This window comes from Cuculus canorus, chromosome 2 (genome assembly GCF_017976375.1).
Source record: "Cuculus canorus isolate bCucCan1 chromosome 2, bCucCan1.pri, whole genome shotgun sequence".
Taxonomy (NCBI): Eukaryota; Metazoa; Chordata; class Aves; order Cuculiformes; family Cuculidae; genus Cuculus; species Cuculus canorus.
Genome location: NC_071402.1, coordinates 47,679,681 through 47,700,298, shown reverse-complemented (window position 1 = coordinate 47,700,298; position 20,618 = coordinate 47,679,681). Strand labels below are relative to the sequence as shown.

Genomic DNA, 20,618 nt, shown 5'->3' with positions numbered 1-20,618 from the left:
CTATTTAAGTGTTTGGAGTTTGAAGAATCTACTTTGAACACGTAAAGGAATAGAAAGAAAATAAGATTTTTTCATAAATATCTATTACAGGTTGTTCTCAATTTTTCTCTTTATTTACTCCATGCAGCCAACTGTGCTAGGCTTCCTACTCCTTATATGGTATTTTATATAGATATTGATAAAGAGACAACAAACCACATGTGACAGATATTAAAGGTGCATTTAATGTGCTAATGGGAAAAGTATTACAGAAATGAGGAGTATTCAGGAGCATTCAGGGAAAAGTTACACCTTACATATAGGACGACAAAAGTTTTCTGAATTTAGGAAATGTGAATTTAGCCTGGCTCCAGATTAACTATTGTACCAGAGTCACTATTTTGTGTTAGCACTGTACTGATTTCTAGACAGTGGTCTTGCAGGATTATGGATCTGCAGCTAGAGACAGGGAAGAAGGTGGTGAACGATGAGAAATACGCATCACTGGCCTATTTCCCGGCTCTCTCCCTGCAGCTGCAGAAAATCTGGCAGTCATATATATTCACCAGTTTTGGCACAGTTCCTCCTCAATCTCACCTTCAAGGAGGGAGGCTCAGATCCTTGCCAGATGGAGGCAGTTATTTTGGATCAGGTTGAGGTTGCTGGGAACCCACACAGAGATAGTTTTCCCTAGCGGATGAATGTCTACTGCTGGATTCTACTTATGGACAGTGAGGAGAAATCCCTCATTTTTCATATCGCTTTTGTGTTTGATCAGTTTGTGACTGATGTCCTCTGTTGTTGTGATACTGTTATTGTGTAAGGACAACTCAGCTCTGATTTTGACTTTTGTAGTTAAATTTTGTTTGTATGAAGGAAAGAATGAGAATACAGGTAGGGAAGCTAAGGAAGGTTTTCATCAGGAGGTATTAATATATGGGGTCTTTTGTTCGTATTTGGTTTGCCTGACACATGCAGTAATTTCCACTGAAATTTTGCTTGGATTACTTAATGACAATTTCATTTTTTTTAAGTTATAAGGGACATTCATATAAATTGAATCTGTATTTGCTCTTTCTGACCTTCGCTTGCTTATGTGATCAGCTTGTCAGAAAAAAGGTTGCATTTTACTGTTTGCACACAGTATGACAGTCAGTTTCTCATCTTGACTTGAACCCTAAACACTACTGTAATGCAAATAATTAAAAAAAAGTTTTTGCCAACAGAGAGCATATATATATATTTATATATCAAGATTTGTCTCCTGTTTCTTATTCCTTCCTTTAGAAGTTTAGAGTGTTCTTTGCCAGTCACTCAAGTACTAAATATTTAGCATCAATTCATATGAAAGTTGCTTTGATCTTCGTGTAAATAAACAGGCTCTCTTTCTCCCATAAGACTCTTTCTTGAAAATGATTTCTTTCATCAAGTAGTTTGTCGCATCTCTGTGAACATCAATGCTGTTTCCTTCAGAACTTCAAACAAATATTTCCTGCACGTTTACAGGAAACGTATTAAACACTATAAATGGCAACCTGCCTTGCACCTGATTAAACAGTTAGAGAGAGACTTGGGCAACTTAGTGACACAATCATCTCCTGACATCATGGCAGGTAAGTATCAACGTCTCTTCTATAATAAAGTTACCAATCATACACATGCATAAAAGATATTTGTGTATATATTAAAAATATGTTATTCTATAAATGTATGTATTTTATACATTTTCAGACATAAGAATTCTTCCCTTTATGCAGCCTGAATGTTTAAATACTGGTGGTGTAAACCTTGTAATTGCATTTTGCGTTTAGGTACCAATGTTGTTCCTTGAAAATCCCAACATCAAAAGAAGTCTACAGTAACTCTAAAATTGTCCTTCAAGTGCAGATCCCTTATGGACAAGAGGTAAGCAAAGAGAAATGTAACAAACTGGAAAGAAAAGTAGGCTAGGAAGACATTTGCCTCAAAGAATATTTAATCAGATTACCTAGTACCCCTCCAAGATGGACTGCAACCTCTGAGGCCTCATTTGATAACAAAAAAACCAAATCTAATTCCTGCCCTACTTTCCCTACAGAAAACATCCCATGCAAAACCTCTACAGAACTCAGTTTGTTGCCCACCTCACAGATGAATTATTAGCCCATTTTGGGGAGGATTTTTCTTATGGAATCCACTCTTACAGTTTGTGTGCTCCTTTTTACATAAGATTTTCACTGATCTCATTCTGCTGTAAAGTGCTCCTTAACTATTATATTACCTGTATAACCATGTGTCCAGAATCTAGTCTTCAGTGTCTAAATGCGATGTATTCATCAGGAAGACATAGTTTCAAAATGTGAGTATTTTCTGCAGAACAAGTAATTTGTTGAGACTCTCGGAAAGAACAGTCAAATGAGTGATTCTTGTCCCTAGCCAGCTTCCTGGCACTAATTTATATGATTGTCTTCTTCACCTTGTCATCAACTCTACAAATTTTGACTTACCAGGAGGTCATTTTGGAAGTTTTTCATAGACCTTTTGCTCTCTTATAAAACAAATCAACCACCCATGAAGCCAAATTTTGTAACATTACTGGCTTTGAGCACCCATTTTTTTCACTGAGAAAGCTCAGAAATAATTTTAATTAAATCAAACTCAAGACTTACAATGTCTGGGAAACACTGCAACATAATTGTTTTCCTTTGTAATATTTACATTCTAACTCGATCATCGTCTCCAGTGTCCTACTTTGGAGCGCCATTCTGGCAATGTTATTCATGCTGCAATTGTATGTTTTGCGATCCATCAAGGCCTTGCTATATAATTCTAATTTTGCTAAGTGATATGAATATTGAATAGCTAAGGTTTATTATCTTTGAATGAAGGCACTTTTTATTCTTCTTGTCTTAAGACTCAGTTAATATTCCAAATAAATACGCAGATTCCAAATAGGTACACAATTGGCCTTTAGCTAATCTGCAACTGAAGAGATTAGGGAAATTCAAGCCTGTTTGACCCTGAAGTACATTCAAACCTGCAAACAGTTTCGGCACTTTCCAGCTTTTCTCTATGAGAAGCAGCTTTTTATTTGTCACTGTCCAAAAGGAAGAATTCTTTCATTCCTTTATGGGCAGACACGCACAGAGAATATGCCTGGTTTTATAGCATTCACTTACTTAACCAATATGACTTATAAAAATATTTATTTCTGTTCTCGTATAGATAATGCTTTCATGCCATGGCTACCATTAATTCTCAGTTTGATTTTGCTGTTCAAGTGTTGTATATTACTTGGACAATGAATGACTAACGGAACCCTGGAGCCTTGACAAATGAAGTCAACTATCAATAGACTGGAGTACTATGGAGACAGGACCAATATTGGCTCCTAGATCTCAGTCCAGGAGTAAGACTTGCATAAAGATTAACACGTTTGTGAAAATGATGTGCCAGAGTGCTAGATGTGCTATTGCTGGAAAGTATACTAAAAGACAGTACAGAAGTTTACCACTTTTTGGGCAATCCCTGCCTTCAAACAGACATTTGCATTCATTATTCTCTGTATCACAGCTAAGTTGCAATAGAAATGTAGTGTAGAAAGGACTGCTGAGGGAGCACAATGAAGGCACAACAGCCGAGGCATAAATGAAATATTTCAATACGTAAACACATTGTTGGAAATAAAAAAATTTGTTAGTACTTGTTGTAAAGATATTTTCTCCAAAGCCAATTTGAACCTATAACCACTGCCTCACTGAAACACTTGGAAATGTAGGTCATGATATCCCTTAACAGTCTTTTGAATCATAAACTCTTGAGTTTTACCAGAAGCAAGGCACAGCTCTGGAAGAGATTTTTGGTTTGATCCAGGAAAATCATCCCAGCCTTTTTATGGCAATGTAATTCAGGGGCTTAATATTCCCTTGGACTCTACATCATGGGTTTTGGTGAGAGAAAATATAAAAGTGATTTCACTTTCTAGAGTTGTGAAAATGTGCTAATGAGACTAAATATCTATTAACTTGTCAGTTTACAACATCTCATTTTAGAAACAATCCTGTTATGAGATTGACATATTGATATATTTGACATTAAGTTGAATGTTTAGAGTTGTTTCACTCTCCTTCTAATGAATGATTTTTAAAAGCTGTGTGTGTTATTTACTCATGTTGAAGTCTGTAACTGGAAATGCATGTCAGTGATAGTAACAACATATAACAAAAGACAATGTCCTAGTTTGGATTCTGGTTAGTTAAATTTCAGGGAGGGTTTTACAGACACTATGACTGTACTGCACATTCTCATTTATCAGATGAGCATTGTCTATTTATTTTTAAATGTAAATATGAAACTGCCATAATGTTTTCTGAAGTTTTGCCTTAATTTTTTATATTTGCAGCTTTCTTTTTTCCTAAGCTGCATTCTTTGATCTGCTTCTGCTGATCTACAAGTATGAAAACTGTTTCAGCCAGATCAGAAAAATACAAAAAAGTTTTAATTTTCAGCAAAAAGAGGGCTGGGTTGGTTGGGAGTCTTCAAATAAAAGATGAGTCTTTCATTGCTTAAACTCTTCTTTGCAAAGTTATCTTTATTAGGAAGAAAATCTCCAGTTAACCTGTTTCTGAGGGCATGTAACCCACGATTGAACTGATGGGCCAATGCCATCCACAGGATAGCTCTTAAAAGCTGTTGTATTACATGGCTGTTGGATTAAATTGTTGTGGATTAATTTATGGTGGATTAAATAATTCCTCAGTATGCTTCTGAAAAGGTGTATCACTCTCAACACACTGGATTCAGGGAGTCCAAACCAGCAATAGTTTCAAAAATACATGGTTGGAGAAGGAATGAATCCTTGTTTTTTAGCCTCCTCTGTCCCTGCTTCACCCTCACTTTCCTAGCGCTTTCTTAGTACCCTCTTTCCTCCTTCTGTCCCGCTGCTCTCAGTACAAAGAAGTAACAGGTTCAAGCCAGTGGGTCACCAACAATGCAGGAGGTGCCTCATCATGTGGCTCCACGAGCCATACGGGTTTACATGGTTGTTTCTCAAAGCCTACTTTGTAGGCCTTAATAAAAATCTGCTCTCCATGAGACAGTGGAAAGAGGCAGTCAGGGTGTATTCAGGTGCTTATTTCAAAGGTGAAGATACTTTTCAGTTAATATATGCAAGCTATATATTAATGATATTTCCAAGTGCAGCTCTTACTGAGGGACTTTCAAACAGAGCATTCCTTTTTTCCCTCTGTTTGAAGAGGAGGTAAAGACCCTCCAAAGTCCAGCCACTTGTACCTCAGGATCTTCATGCTGAAAGGGAGAGGTCAAATATTTCACATGCCATTTGGTATCAGTCACATCATGTTATGCAATATGACAATATGACTGCCTTGTCACAACATAATATGCCTAGGAGGAATGACAAAAGGTGTTTCTTACAGCTATGTTTGAAGAAGCCATGATATTTCAAACAGGCAACTTTAACTTGTTAAAGGATGTGCTCTAAGCAAAGATTGATAATGTATTCTTTTCCTTTTTCCTGAGTCCACCTCTGGAAATAAATATTTTCTTCAGACATACCTGCAACATGTATATTAACATGATAAGACATAACCTCTTTACACAGGAAAAAATAACTGAGTGTAGATGCACGTGTTAGTTTCTACAGGCTTATATAACAAGCAGGATGGTACGTGCAACATACGTAGTCACACGTGCTTGATATTTATGGATTAACTACAATGATTACTTTGAGTTTGGTGATCCCTAGTGCAACAACTAGTTTGTTTTAGCACTAATGTTCAGGCTTCAGTAATTTATCTGGTTTTTATTGCCATCATAATGAAATGAGAATGCTTGTGCCAACGGGCCTTTTTTCCATCCCACAGTTCTTATAAGAATGGTGACAATTTATTTTTCCTCTCCATCAGAAGGCTCCTTCTGCCTGGTTTATTCCAAACTGTTTTGCCCTTCCCTTTCTCTTACCTGCTCTTCCTACCTGTTCTTTGTGCTCTTCTCAGCTCAAAGTCTGGCTGTCTTCCAGCAGGTTTAAAGGCTTCAGTGATGGCCTTTGCGTTAAACCCACGCAATGCCTATAGCAGAAATCAGGTGACAGCATTAGTGACATTGTTTGACTTGAGTCTTCTTGAAGACTCCAACACTTGAATTCAGTTATGTCTAGCACTGATGTACTGAGGAGTGCCTATTCTTTGGCAGCTACATGGTCTTGTCACCTTTGACTTGTATTCCCAGCAGTGTTGTGTCCTTTGCCATACTGAACTGTCATTTCTGGAAATGTCACCTCCTCAAGCAGAACAATTATGGTCATAACATATCAGTGCCAAGAATGAATGATTCAGTAATTCACTGGTGCTTGAAATGTCAGTTCTGGAAATACTCATGCTTTCTTAAAGTTTGATTGTAGATTGGGCATGTTAGTCCAGAAAGAAGGGACTCAAAATGTGAGAGAAACAGACTAGTTTGCTTTTCACAGTCTCTCTGAGAAGTACTTGTTTCTTTGCTGAAACTCCTTTGCCTCTCTGACGTAGAGTTTGAGGGGATTCAGAAATCCAGTTGTGCTAATTAGCAACACCATCTCATGATTCTACAGGATGTGGATTATATCTGCTTGACCATGTTAATATTAAATATGATCTTACAACTGTGCAGGATGGCCTCAATGTTTTTCATTACTCATTGGCATTTGACTTTATAGTATGAAATCAACACCTACTGTTACTTTGCAGTACAGTGGGATTCAGCCTTCTCTTGAATAACTTCAGATTTACAAGACTGCGAGTGTAAAAAATGAGACGATGTTGCAATAGTAAATGGAAAATTTTGTGATCCTTAGATATAGCACCTCAGGAAAACAGGCTACTAACCTTATTAGACAAAAGTACATTAATTTCACACACTTTTCTCAAGAACTATATGAAAACTTCTAGTTTGATAGTCATAATACAATATTGTGTTTCAGGGCTTAAAGAACAAAAATGAGCTAAGTTTGAACTGTTGGAGTTTTTGATTCACAAAGGTAATTTGATTATAGACAGGCTGTTTGTAAGACTGAAGATCATTGCTAATGAAGTAAATTATTAAAAAAGTTTCAGCTAAAATCTGCTATTTATTTTATTTTTCAACTAGTTTAAACTCAATGTTACTTTTCTTTCCTTGAAACATATTTGAGATTCTTTAGCATTAAGAAAGTAAATTTTAAAGGGAAGATATTTTCTATGGTCCATTTTTAAACTTTCAGTATGACTGATAAAAATAAAAAATGTAGCAATAAAGAATGCCTCCTTATTTTCTCTCCAATTAGAGGGCAGAGAAGGAAAATAAAAGTCAATACTTGGCTGGAGTCATGAGGAGCTTGTTGGCTGAGTAAATCATTCAGGAGCCCTGCAGCTGGTCAGCTTCACCTCAACGATAAATGTCACAACTCACTGCTGTCAATATGCATTACCCGAAAAGGTTTCCTAGAAACTTGGGATAAGAGAGGTGTTTTCCTTGGAATGAAATATCCAGGACAAAATAATGCCAAAACAAGATTAGAATAGGTTGCTCAGATTGACTAGGCAACTATTTAAATGTACCCTGAAGGGGTACAGGTAGTGCAGCCCAGGTCACAGAATAAAGGAAATTTATGACTTTAACAAAAGTCTAAGAGGTTATGTTTAAAAACCTGATTTATGAAGTCACAAACAAGTCTGCTTTAGTCTTCAGTGCTAGAAAGGGTATCTGAGAAAGCATGGATTTTCTATATGAAATGAAGGAAGGTAAATAATGTTTGAAGTCACTCCGGAAAGATTTCTTCCTGAATCACTGACATTGCAGGTGCATTGTGCAGCTCCGGCAGACTTCCTCATAGGAGGGGGCAAAAACAACTCCGCTGCACAGCCAGATTCTCATGATCAGCACTTTGGGAGCAGGAGGGTCTGCTGAGCACAGGGCTTTTATATTGTCCCTTCAGGATGAAAGGAGGATTCCAAAAACATAAAATGAATGCAAACCAGTTTCAATCACAGAGAATAAGGAGCACCCACCAATTTGTGAGCTGTCTGGATAGTAAGCACTTCTGACACTTGTTATCAAAAATAACAGTGAGTTGGTAGCTGCCTTAAAATAGAAAGGTGCAGATTTTAATCACTTCTACACCTTTTCCTTATGTGTTATGTGTTAGGCTGCACCCAGTTGTTGTCATTGGACCTGACAGGATGTTGACATGGCAACGTGTAATTTGGAACAAAAAAATACAATGGCAACAACTGAAAAAATACTATTTTTATGTACCTGCAAAACACATGTCCATATTCTACCATCAGTGACTATGTTGGTCACAAAATGAAATTGTTTTTTTACAGAAAATCTGGACATTGAAACTAAAGAACACACTAAGGGAAAAAAATACCCACAGCCCTCCCCACAGCCCCCCAAAATCCTCTTTGCAAAAGGAAAGACACTGTAAAATCTGCAATAGGATGTTTATTTTAGTTGAAACATTTAATTTAGCTATGGCGTACTATTTTAGTTTCAATAATATCAGTTATTATAATTCAGTGAGGCGGAAAATGGAACTGAACAAAGTAAAAATATATTAAAAAATTGTAAATATGAGTGTCTTTTTATTCTGAACAAAAAGATTAATAACTAACCAAAATGTTCACTCATTTTGGCTGTTTTATTTTTAACACAGTTTAAGAAACACTACTGTATTATTAAGGATGCAAATAATAATAATCAGAAGCATGATTTCTAAAGGAAGAATGCCAAATGCCTCAATGTAAAAATGAAACATTACAATATCATGATATTTTTTCTGAAAAGAAATCTTGGTGCCATCAATGTGACTTTGTGAAATGTTTTGATTTTATCTTAAACAATAGAAAATTGTCCTGTCATGTCTTTCAGGCAAATCTTTATTTCCTTATGTAAAAAATGGTAACGCACTTAACATTTAATCCAGTATACCTGCTTAATCCAGACATTTTCCTACAATATTCAAATCAAATCCAAATCAGAAAGAATATTTCCACTTCATTAAAATAATGTCTTTTGACTTTATTCAAATGAATCAAGGAAATAATAAAGTTTTAGCCTTTCTTTCCAATTGAACACTAAAATGGACAAGTACATTATTTTGATTATAGTAAAATTGCATTTCTCAGTGGAAGTAAATGTTCCGGCACTGCATGGAAGAAGATAACAAAACAAAGGATGCAAAAATAATGAGTAGTAAGGCAATTTGCTTGACATTGTATCAGGTTCTGGTACACTTATGCCATTCCTTAATTATCTATTAAAACTATCTGGATACCACCTTCCTGCCTTTGATATCACATGGAAATAAGCAAGATAAATTATATACTAGATACAAACATAGCTTTCGCTTAGAGTCCTGGGGCTTTGCTCTGCCTGCGTTATTGCTACCACTTCACTGCTTTTCTCTTTGATTTCTGGGAATCTGGCAGTCCACTCAGAGCAGTAGCACCAACTGGTCCAGGCTGGCACCACAGAGCCCCTTTCATACAGCCACTGTATATCTGTGTTTCTGTTGAGCAACACAGCACTGGCATTCCCCAGCAGCCATTAGATTCCTTATGATCCTACAACAGAGCAGGCTGGTGTATGTTGTCCATCAGACATGCTAAAGAACAACAGATACAACGCCTTCCTGATTGACAGAATGAACACACAAGTTCTATACAACACCAAAGCCTTTATCTCCATCTAGCTTTGCAGGCAGAAATGCAAGAACTCTGCCCATATACTTCACTGGCCTGTGTGGCGATATCAGCTACTCAGCTTCTCCTGTCGAATTGAGTTTGCATGTAGCATGACCTGATAATGCAGGATGTTCAGAAAGGCACTGGCAAAACTTCTTAGCAGGCAAGCATTGTGGCTCCTTTGTGCTGCACAGTAACAAGAGCATAGCTGTTAATCTTGCTCAGTATCTTGGCACGTGTATAAAACACACTACAGAGCTTTTAGGGTTGACGAGCTGTATGTTGCTGAGTAGGTAGGATCAGATACCCATTATTGGAGAGCTGCAACTGAAATGCAGTGGTTTATTTGGCATTTTTTGAAAGTATACCATGAAAACAGGAATATAGAATCTCACTCAGAAACCACGAATATATAATATTTTTTCAGAATTGGCTTATGCTATCTGTGATATTATATCCAGAAAAAGTGAGAGTAATCAGTAGAGAAGAGAATTACTTTTTTCATTACATGCTTCAGCTTCCTTTATCTTTATTCTGCTCTTTCTCCCACAAAACTCTTACTTCTGCATGTGCATTGATATCATAACTAGTCTGAGAAATCCTTACTCTAGTAATTAGCTTGTCAAGAAATCTATGTTTTATGGGAGTCAAGGACCCTTCTCAGCATCCAGATGGCAAGGATATCTCTTTCTGGATGGATATGACTGCAAGGTGGGTTTCCTGACATTGTAAACCAGATCAGTAGATAACGTACCGGAGACCACTACTGGGAAAAGTGTTTGTAAACTCGGAATGCATGTTGGCACGGTTTAGTGGTCACATGAGGAATTGATTTGTGAAGACAGGAATTACTGATGTTCAGTTCTATGCTTCTATTTGCTTTGAAGTACATACATTCACTTAAAAACATAGAATCACAGAATCATAGAATCATAGAATGGTTTGAGTTGGAAGGGACCTTAAATATCATCTAGTTCCGACGCTTCTGCCATGGGCAGGGAGAACTTCTACTAGGTCAGGTTCCACTAGATCCCCTCTGTGGCTTCCACAACTTCTCTGGACAGCCTATTCCAGTGCCTCACCACTCTCACAGTAATAAATTTATTCCTAATATCTATCTAAATCTACCCTCTTTTGACTTCCTACTACACTTTCTGATAAAGAGCCCCTCCACAGCTTTCTAGTAGGCCTCCTTTATGTACTGGAAGGCTACTCTCCCTGGAACCTTCTCTTCTCCTGACTGAACAAGCTCAATTCTCTCAGCCTGTCCTTGTATTGGAGGTATTCTAGCCCTCTGATCACCTTCATGGCCCTCCTCTGGACTCATTCCAATGGATCTATGTCTCTTCTGTGTTGAGGACTCCAGAACTGAACGCAGTACTCCAGGTCAGGTCTCACAAGAGCAGAGGAGAAGGGTGGAATTACCTCTCTCGACCCACTAGTTACACTTCTTCTAATGCAGCCCAGGCTGTGGTTGGCTTTCTGGGCTGAAAGCACATATTACTGGCTCATGTTGATCTTCTCACCCACGAGCAACTCCAAGTCCTTCTCTTCAAGGCTGCTCACAATCCATTCTCCGCCCAGCCTATATTTGTGCTTGGGGTTGCCCTAATCCATGTACAGAACGTTGCACTTGGCCTTGTTAAACTTCATGAGGTTTGCACAGGCCCACTTTTCTAGCCTGTCAAGGTCCTTCTGGATGGCATCCCTTCCCTCCAGCTTGTCAACTGCACCACACAGCTGACAAATTTGCAATTCAATTCCGTTGTCAACGTCTGCAACAAAGATGTTAAACAACACTGGTCCCAATACCCATCCCTGAGGAACACCACTCAAAACAGATCTCCATTTGGACGCTGAGTCATTGACCACAACTCTTTGGGTGCAACCATCCAGCCAATTCCTTATCCACCAAGTGGTCCATCTGTGAAATCCGCATCTCTCCAATTTATTTACCAGAATGTTGTGTGGGACAGTGTCAAATGCTTTGCACAGGTCCAGGCAGATGACATCAGTTAGTGTCTCCCTACCAACCAATGCTGTAGTCCTTTTGTAGAAGACCAACAAATTTGTCAGGCATGATTTGTCCTTAGTCAAGTCTTGTTGGTTGTCACCAACCACCTCCTTATTTTCCACGTGTCTTAGCAGAATTTCCAGGAGGTTCTGCTCCATGATCTTGCTGGACACAGAGGCGAGACTGACCAGCCTGTAGTTTCTCAGGTCTTCCTTATTACTTTTTAGAAAAATAAGAGTTATGTTTCCCCTTTTGCAGTCAGCAGGGACTTCACCAGATTGCCACAACTTCTCAAATATGATGGATAAAGGCTTAGCAACATTGTTTGTCAATTCCTTCAGGACCCATGGATGCATCTCATCACATCCTATGAACTTGTGCACTTTCAGGTTCCTTAGATGGTCTTAAACCTAACCCTCTGTTACAGTGGATGATTCTTTGCTCTTCCAATCCCTATCTTTCCCTAAATTTTATAATAATGGAAGCCAATTTGGGAACCTTATCTTGTCTATGCTTTTTATGTCATACTCCTAGGAAATGTATTCTCAAAAAATCGTTCCTCATATTTCCTCATTTATAATGGCAATTATATTGAAAAAAATTAGAAAAATCCACTTCCAAAAAATGAACACACTTGAAATAATTGATCAAAACACATCTTATTATGAATATCATGTCATTAGGAGTGCATGAATGATAATAACTGATTTGATGGATCTCATCTGTATTTCAATTTGTAAAGTGCTCATGGGTGCTAAAATTCCTGAATGTATTAATTTCCCAAAATATTTTAGATGTCTTGAGGATTTAAGTCAAAGTTTTCAAATAAATCACAATGAACATCTTACAAACACCTGATGTGAGCTGTGTAAACCACAACATACGGATTACACAGTGTTGGCTGTAAGTAGTACAGTTTCATAAAAAATATCTTTTGATCAGCTTTCGTATATTACAACAAAAAATCATTTTTTTTCCCCAAAAATATCTGTATTAATTAGATGAGCTTCAACGGATGTGTGAATATTGTGGGGCTCCGTTTCTTTTGATTGAAGTATTATAAAATGGTGATCATTGAGGCAGAATTCAGGTATAATGTGGTAGCATTGAGTTAAATATGGAAGTTCAGACAAGAGGGACACTCTTCGCTCTGTCTGGACCTGGATATTATTATTAGGAGCTGTGGAGAATGTAGAAATGCAGCAGAGACAGACAGGAGCCAAGCAGTAAATTGACCCACTCATCTGGCTGTTGGAACTCCCCCAAAGAGCTTTTATTTTGTGTGATAAACATGTCCATTGCTCGCTTGAAGGTCAAGTGACTGACGATGTCTCACTACTTTCCAGCCCCTTGGTACTTAAGAATTTCCAAGTTATATCTATTCCTTTTCCCTTCACATCATCAGCTTTGTCTTTTAGCAGAAGCAGCCATCAGAAAACTATGGCTACAAATAACAGTCTATAAAAATCTATAGATAGTCCATTCTTACAAATTTCAATTTAACACTGCAGGCAATAAATCAATGCTTTACCCTTGCATAGCATCATTTATCAGCAATGTCAAAGTTCCATGGCAACATTAGCCTCCTGTAAAGAGGAAACCGATCCTCTCGGGACACTTGGGAGATTGCAAGGACAACATTCATGGAATTGACTTTACATGAAATATAAAGCAAACTTGGATTCTCAACTTCTCTCATCCCTCTTTCAGGGCGACATGCACCACTGAAGACTGGAAAGGGAAAAACCTTATGTAACTTCAGTGAGAAAAAGGTTTCCTTATGTATTTATTTGCAGGACAGCCAAGTAGCAGGCAGAACATATACAGCTTTTGAGATTCCTTGTGAAGTGGCAATAGATATCCATAGTTCACCAAGATAATGCCTGTATCTGAAATAAAACTAGTAGTCACAAATTCTGACTTTTGGACAGTAGTTATATCCCATTTCCCAAATATCATATCCCATCATATAAAAGAGGGACAGGGTATGATAAAAGGGAAGTATTGCTTTTGACCAGCTGCTCTAGAGACATGGATAAGACCACTGAGGACATTCTTAGGACAGTAAGAAATACAGAGCTAATCTGTGGCACCTTTTTTCTCAGGACCATTGTAAAAGCAGAGACCACAACTACGGCCTGGAAAGGAAGAGGGACTGGTTTGCTGAAGGCCACCCAGGACTCACAGAGCTCATTCAAGGATCCAACAATGGGACTGCACTACCTTTCACATTACATTACTACTATGTTCACCAAAACGTACAAATGTTCTAAGTACTAAAGACAAAAATTTATGAGAACTACAACTATATTAATACAGCAAGATTTCCCTAGAGTCATAAATATTAGATACCAAACATTGCTTTGTGCATGTGCAAACTGAGAAAATGCTTAAATATGTGTCTCCTGTTAGTCATCTATGACACTTTCAAACCAATAGGCATTTATTTGATATACTAGGACTAAAGGAAAGGAAAGAAAATCTGTTTTACAAAACATACCTCATAATCATGCTTCATATGATTTACTTACTTTTTATAATGTGTTAATTTTTTATAGAATGTTATCTTGACATTATGAGAGCAAGGTTAGATTGAGTCATGAGTCAAAACGCATACTCCTTACATCTACTTGCGGAGCAGTCAGTAAGTGGTCCATTACCATCAAGCCAAATTGATAGTGCTTCCTATTTTGTGGTATGAAGATACAGAATTTGATGATGAGCCCAAAGTAATGTAACAGAAGAAATCAGAGAGGAGAAAATACTTACTTATTTGCATATTTGTTATTTTTTTCAGTAGCAGTTCCTTCCCAAACCATGTGTCCCTGTAAGAGGTTACTTAGACAGCACACCTCCCTCCACTTTGTCATCTGAAATGTCTGTATAACAAACACACAGCACTGGAAGTTCGTTTGACTGCTACAGTTCAGCTTCCCCTCCCTCTCCACCTCCCACCAACACTGGAACAGATTAACCAAAGCTGTGGTCTACTAATCTTATTTAATCTCTCATTTGCCTGCCTGCTGTTCCGAGTTACAGGGTTAAACACATAATCTGGACATGTTTACTGTACTCAGGTTTAGAAAGGTGGTCTGGATTCTTAACTGTTCCTTCAGCAATACTACCAGTAATAAGAAGCACACTTGGCCTTCCAGTCAAGTCAGAAGAAATCAGTGAACGATCAATTTACACAAATGAATTTTGTGCTGCTGCTAAAATGAAAGAACTCATTAGCATTCTAATAATGCACTTAAATATACCAATAAAGAGAGCATGTCTGGCTAAGGAAAGAAACTTGATTTTTTTTTTTTTTTTTTTAAGAAAATGGTTGCAGAATAACTTGCCAAATACACAAGGAGATTTCTGCTAAGAGAAATGTGATGCAGATTCCATGGGCAGGGAAAGTCCATTTCAGCTGATAGTGCAGCTTCTGCCAATGAATCATAAAGGTCCTGGGCTTAGAAACAATTGCAGCAAAATGCAATATACACACATTGTTGAGTAAATGAATAGATGGAGGGATCTATATCTGCCCATGTATCTGTCCTGTCTTTGATTGATCTGTACCTCAAAGTTGCCACTTCATGAATTTCATAATTAAGGATTTTGCTTGTTCTTTGAATGTGCATTTAAGTTTCTTGCTGAAGTTGCTGTAGATGTTCTTCCTCTAGTTTCTACTTGTGAATGAACTCCCTTGTCTTTGATTCAAGTAATGCGTCTTAGATATTAGAGAAACCTTCTGGAAGTTGGAATCGGCCTTATGGAAGATAAAAGCAAACACACCTTCTGGCAGCATTTGTTTGTATTTATACCATTGTGTCAACAAGACTTATTCTGTTTTCATGACTCTTTTTCTCCTTTTAAAAAATTTCCTTTTCCAGATGGCACATCAGCACTACTGCTTTTAAGAGATGATTCTTTTCTCTCTTGACTGAGATTTCCAGGGCAATATGTGCAAAAGCTTCACTGTGGACTTGCTATACGAGGGTATAAAATTGTCCCACTAATGATTTCTTTGTGTTTATATTCCTGGAAAAAAACAGCTGCTTTGAGAGAGAGGAACACTGCCTGGAAATGATCCTGACTGAAATTTTCTCTATATTTTGGATAAACTTGGTGTTAGACTCCAATTATGTCCACCTTGGCACACTTACTTTTCTGTTTCTTTATATTTCCAGTGAAAGAGAATACCAGATTTTACCTCTGCTTCTCTTTCCATCCATCGGAATCTCAAATCCTATGGTACATATTAACTTTTTAGACCATTGTTTATATACCCTACTCCTTGAGTCTGAATTGCTTTCAGCATTACTTTTAGTTTAACCACAGACAGGATTCTTCCTGTCCTTTAGAAACAACAGTCTTTGGAGGTTGGAGACTTCCTCTTTCTGTTAATAGAATGAAGAACTGAAGTTATATTTCGAGCTCAATGTAACACATCTGCATTTGATTTTTCAAAATAATGGTATCCTCATACCTCAGACAACATGCTTACAATGTATGGAGGAAGAATTAAGAAAATACTTGTATTTAAACATGCAGACACACACAAACCTATCACGGTAACAGAAGAGGAAAAAGGAAATGAAGAAAGGATTTTAGGGAGACTTTGTGTGTTCTAATTTACACAATTTTCAGTATCATAAACTTCCCTGCAATGCAGGAAAAAAAAACCCAAAACACATGGCAATCTTTTGGAACAGTGAAGACATAAAATCACTTATAGACCAAAACAAATGTTTCACTAGCAAATAAAATTACTAAGGGGTTTCTTGTTGACTACATCCAAAATATTTTTAAAATTGTTCATAAAGCTGGTAAAAATAAATAGCTTTGAGACAGCTAAAGCTTTTATTCTCTTTTTGGACAAAATAGTTATATTTGAATCATTATTACAAAAGCATTTTGATCTGAAATATCAAAAATCTGTCTTTTTGGCATGAATCATTTGAATTCTGAGGGATCACAGTTTCAACAATTCACTAGATTTAAATTTCCTTTGATGTATTCAGTCTGTATCTTTGCTACTTATTCCTTCTTCAGCTACACCAGCAAACGACCTGTTTTAGGTTAACATCAGCTACTATGAGAAGTAGATATAGTATTATTATAATTTATATATGTAATGATGAATATATATAAAAACATCAAATAACTGTTATTGCTTCACTAAATTCACTATGCTACTTAATATATTAATGTGATATGTTAAATGGTCTATTATTACTTTTAAATAATAGGCAGTAGTTTATACATTACTTGGGATGGTTCCTAAAACCAAAAGACAGCAGGATCCAGTTTTTAGATTACTATTTGATGCAAAAAAATAATGAAAGGGCATGAAAGTGGCATTTAAAGAAAAAAAGACAAAAAAAAAAAGCCCCATAAAATGTCCATTTGTGGGGAAAGGTGAACCGGAAAAGGAATGCATTGCAAAAGAAACATGTTTCAATGATGAGAAGAATTGCTCAGAAAGAAAGAAGTAAACATATATTTTGGACAGGAAACTTTCCAGGGGTTATAATTTTGTGGATCTAGAGGAAGGGAAAATAAAACAATTGAAAATCTGTTTTTTTTCCCATAAAATGTTTATTCCTGTTTGACAGTTTGGATGAAAGAACTGCAATTCACAGGTGTTCCTATCCATAGCACTGGTAGGAAGCATTTGCTGTAGACCTAGGTAGCTGCTTGCAAAACACGTTTAAATATATGTTGGAATGGACCGCAAAGAGCCAGATATTCCAATCATCTGTTCAAAGCAGGGTCAACTGTGAGATCATACCAGAATACTTAGCATTTTTTCCAGTTCAATCCTCAAAAGCTTCCAAAGATGGAGATTCCACAGCCTCACTCTATATCATGTTTTGTTGCTCCACTTTATCATTTCTTGTACTGAGGTCTGAGAATCGATACAGTATTTCTGATGCGGCCTAACAAGTGTCAAGTGAACAGTAACTTTCAGTAATACTCTTGCTGTTCTCTGCTTAGCACAGCCCAGGACAGTGCTATCCTGCCTTGCTGTCAGGGCACACTGCTGACTCCCGTTGAGCCCAACAGCACTTCCACATCCTGTTCAGCAGATCCACTTCCCAGCTGGTCAATCCCAAGGTCATACTATTGCAGGGGTTTAGTCTGTTCTAGGTATAGGAACTTGCATTTGTCCTTCACAAGTTCCTCATTGGGTCATTCCTCCAGCCTGTCCAGGTCCCTCTGAAAGGCAATCCTATCCTTAAGCATAGTGACTGCATTCTGCAGATGTACTACTACCCACAGGCAGATAATAAGCAGCAAGTGTAACAGCTCCAGATATTACTTCTGAAATTTCACTTTGATTTTTTTTTTAAATAACCAGGATAAAAAATAGAAACATTTCTTGAATTATTAATAATAGGACAAGTTTTCTCAAATATTTCTCCAATGTGATTCTCTGTAGGCCTTTATAAATATTTTGGTAGTTAAGAGAGTTGATTTTGGGCTTTCAGGTTTTGTGTTATCTGATTAATTATTGCAGTCACAATTTCTGAGATGTCTATGTTGAACTGAATTTGCTGACTCTTTTTTTCCATATGCTAATGAAAAAGCAGAAAAGAGAAATGCCAAAACAATGTTAACATAATACTTTAAAGACATGGAGGAATCTTCATGAAGTCAACCGTAATTCCCTCTTTCTTCAGCAAAACTGAAAAGTGAGTGAAAGTAACTGCAGATTTTCTTATCGTGAGTGTAAGTACAACATGTGATCTCTTCTTTGACCTTAGATGGATCTCCTACATTTCACATATTATTCTGACAATCTTTTTTTGAAAGGGGAGAACTAAACAGTCACAGTCATGAGATCTTCCCGTTCTCTTGTCATATAAAAAATGAAATAGCAACTGTTTTAGTCACAAAGAGTAGAGTATGCAGTGTTTTCTCCTCATTCCTGTGGCTGAAGCTTAATGGGGTACCAAGAGACTTCCTAGTTTTCATTTATAGAATACATGGCTTTCTAGTCTCCAGAGTTAGGAAAGGAGTTACTGAATGCAAACAAGACAGATGGAGAAGGATGCATGAGGTACTCACTGTTATCTAACTTAATGATTTTTAGGTCAATGCTAAAACCTGGTTTGGGCTGATACATGAATTTGGCAAGCTTGAAGTTAGCAACACCAACACTGACGTAAGTGTCTATCAGTGGCTTTCCTGAGATGAACAGAAAGGGAGCTAACACTATAAGCTTCCTGCATTTTCAATTAGGCATCCCTGGTGGAGTAATTCTTCCAGTTTTTTTAAAACACTTAAATCTTTTTTCAAGTTATCTAATCATAGTGTTGTTATTCACACATAGTAACTTTTGAAATCCTTACATGTAGTTTATTAAAGCCTTCTGTAAAATGTCTGCTTTTACACTTTTTCCTATGCACCCAGTGTTTTTGGAGCTGCTTGTCTAAAGGTGTAACTTTTGAGACATTTGTAGCTCTTCCCAGCTCCTGTACATCCTGAACCTTCCACGTGCTCTGAGGATATAATGCCAGGAAGGTCATAAAGATACTCTGCAGTGTATTTCAAACTGTTTTGAAGAAAGGCAACCAGTTCTTTCTGCTGGAAGAAGTATCCCACGCTTAAAGTTTACTGGATGTGAAATCTACAAAAGTATTCACTTAAAAAAATATAAACCCATTAACAAGGTCTATTAACACAGAACACTTTAACATAAAAACTGTAATAATCCTGGTTAAAATGCTGGGCCTACAGAATACATGATCCATTTTCTTAGCATAGTCAGTGGCAAATCCTCTATCAAGCACATACAGAGATACTAAAGATGCAGTAAACATCCTTCTGACATGTCTTACTAGGTGCTAACATTGAACAGCTTAAGGAGTATTCTGAATTAAAAAAAAACAACAATCAAACTGAAAATCATTCTTCCAAGGAAACATTCATTCCTCAGTATTTCATATTAATTTTGAGACCTTTTATAAATGCAGGAAGTACTCAAAAATCCCAGAGATGAATCAAACAATCCTACTGCCCACCCTAATTAGGTCTTTATAAAATTAGATCCTGCTGCCTTAATTTTCTTTTACTGGTTGCGAAGCTATGGTGCTTATTTTGTAAGGACTGCTTTGGGGATTGCATTTAAATATATTGGTTTTACAGAATGTTCCTTATTCCTCATTTTCTTCTTATTTCTGATAGTGCTCTTGATTTTCCTGATCACGTATTGAATTTTAAGGGGATACACTATCAGTCATGAGAGACAGTCACTGCAGTAAATTTGTTGGATGATATTTGATTCGGAACCTACAGTGTGATGATCTTGTTAAAGACATGGGTAGTCACAGACAACACCTTAAATAAGATTATAAGGCTAAAATCTTCTTGATGGTGTGAGTGAAATAGAAATAGTGTACTTACTTGTTCTCACAGCCTTGGGCTTTGTATTAGATTAATTCTTAACGCAAGCTGGGCAAGTTCAGAAGTTTAACTTCCAAGTTAGCTCTTAAATGATATCTGCTGTCTGTAGGTTTTAAGGCCTCAGGCTAAGTTGTAATGCAGTCTGACAGAAGACCAGGACAACACGCTTTCTCCCAGTTCCTGCATGATATGCTACAGTCAGTGAATATCTGCATCAGTACAAACCCATCACAGGGTAATCTTTTCTAAAGCTGTGTCATGACACTGAAAGACATTTTTTGTTCGCCTTCGTGATTCCTTATCTCACATTTCTTCTCCTTTACTCTTGGCAGGCTGGCTGATTGGCACCTTACCTAGCTAACCAATAGCTTTCTCTCCTCCCATAGGTATGATCATATCTCAAGAAGAGAAGAGAAACAGTCATGCATTGCATTTCTACCATTCATCCATCACTGTAAACTGAATGGCTCACTGAGCAAAGTGCAGACCTGAATTCTCCCGTGAAATCCCACACAGTCTTTTTC

The 20,618-nt window shown here is 37.2% G+C and overlaps 1 long non-coding RNA gene across 2 annotated transcripts; it reads left to right on the top strand.

Moving 5' to 3' along the window:
- The first annotated feature begins 1,167 nt into the window (after positions 1 to 1,167).
- LOC128851297 (uncharacterized) lies at positions 1,168 to 20,606 on the top strand. Of its 2 annotated transcripts, none has more exons than XR_008448622.1 (3): positions 1,168 to 1,592; positions 1,791 to 1,884; positions 20,481 to 20,606. It is a non-coding gene; the product is annotated as an uncharacterized LOC128851297 (long non-coding RNA). The 2 variants fall into 2 exon arrangements; XR_008448621.1 differs by lacking the exon at positions 20,481 to 20,606 and adding an exon at positions 13,800 to 14,578.
- Positions 20,607 to 20,618: the final 12 nt, after the last annotated feature.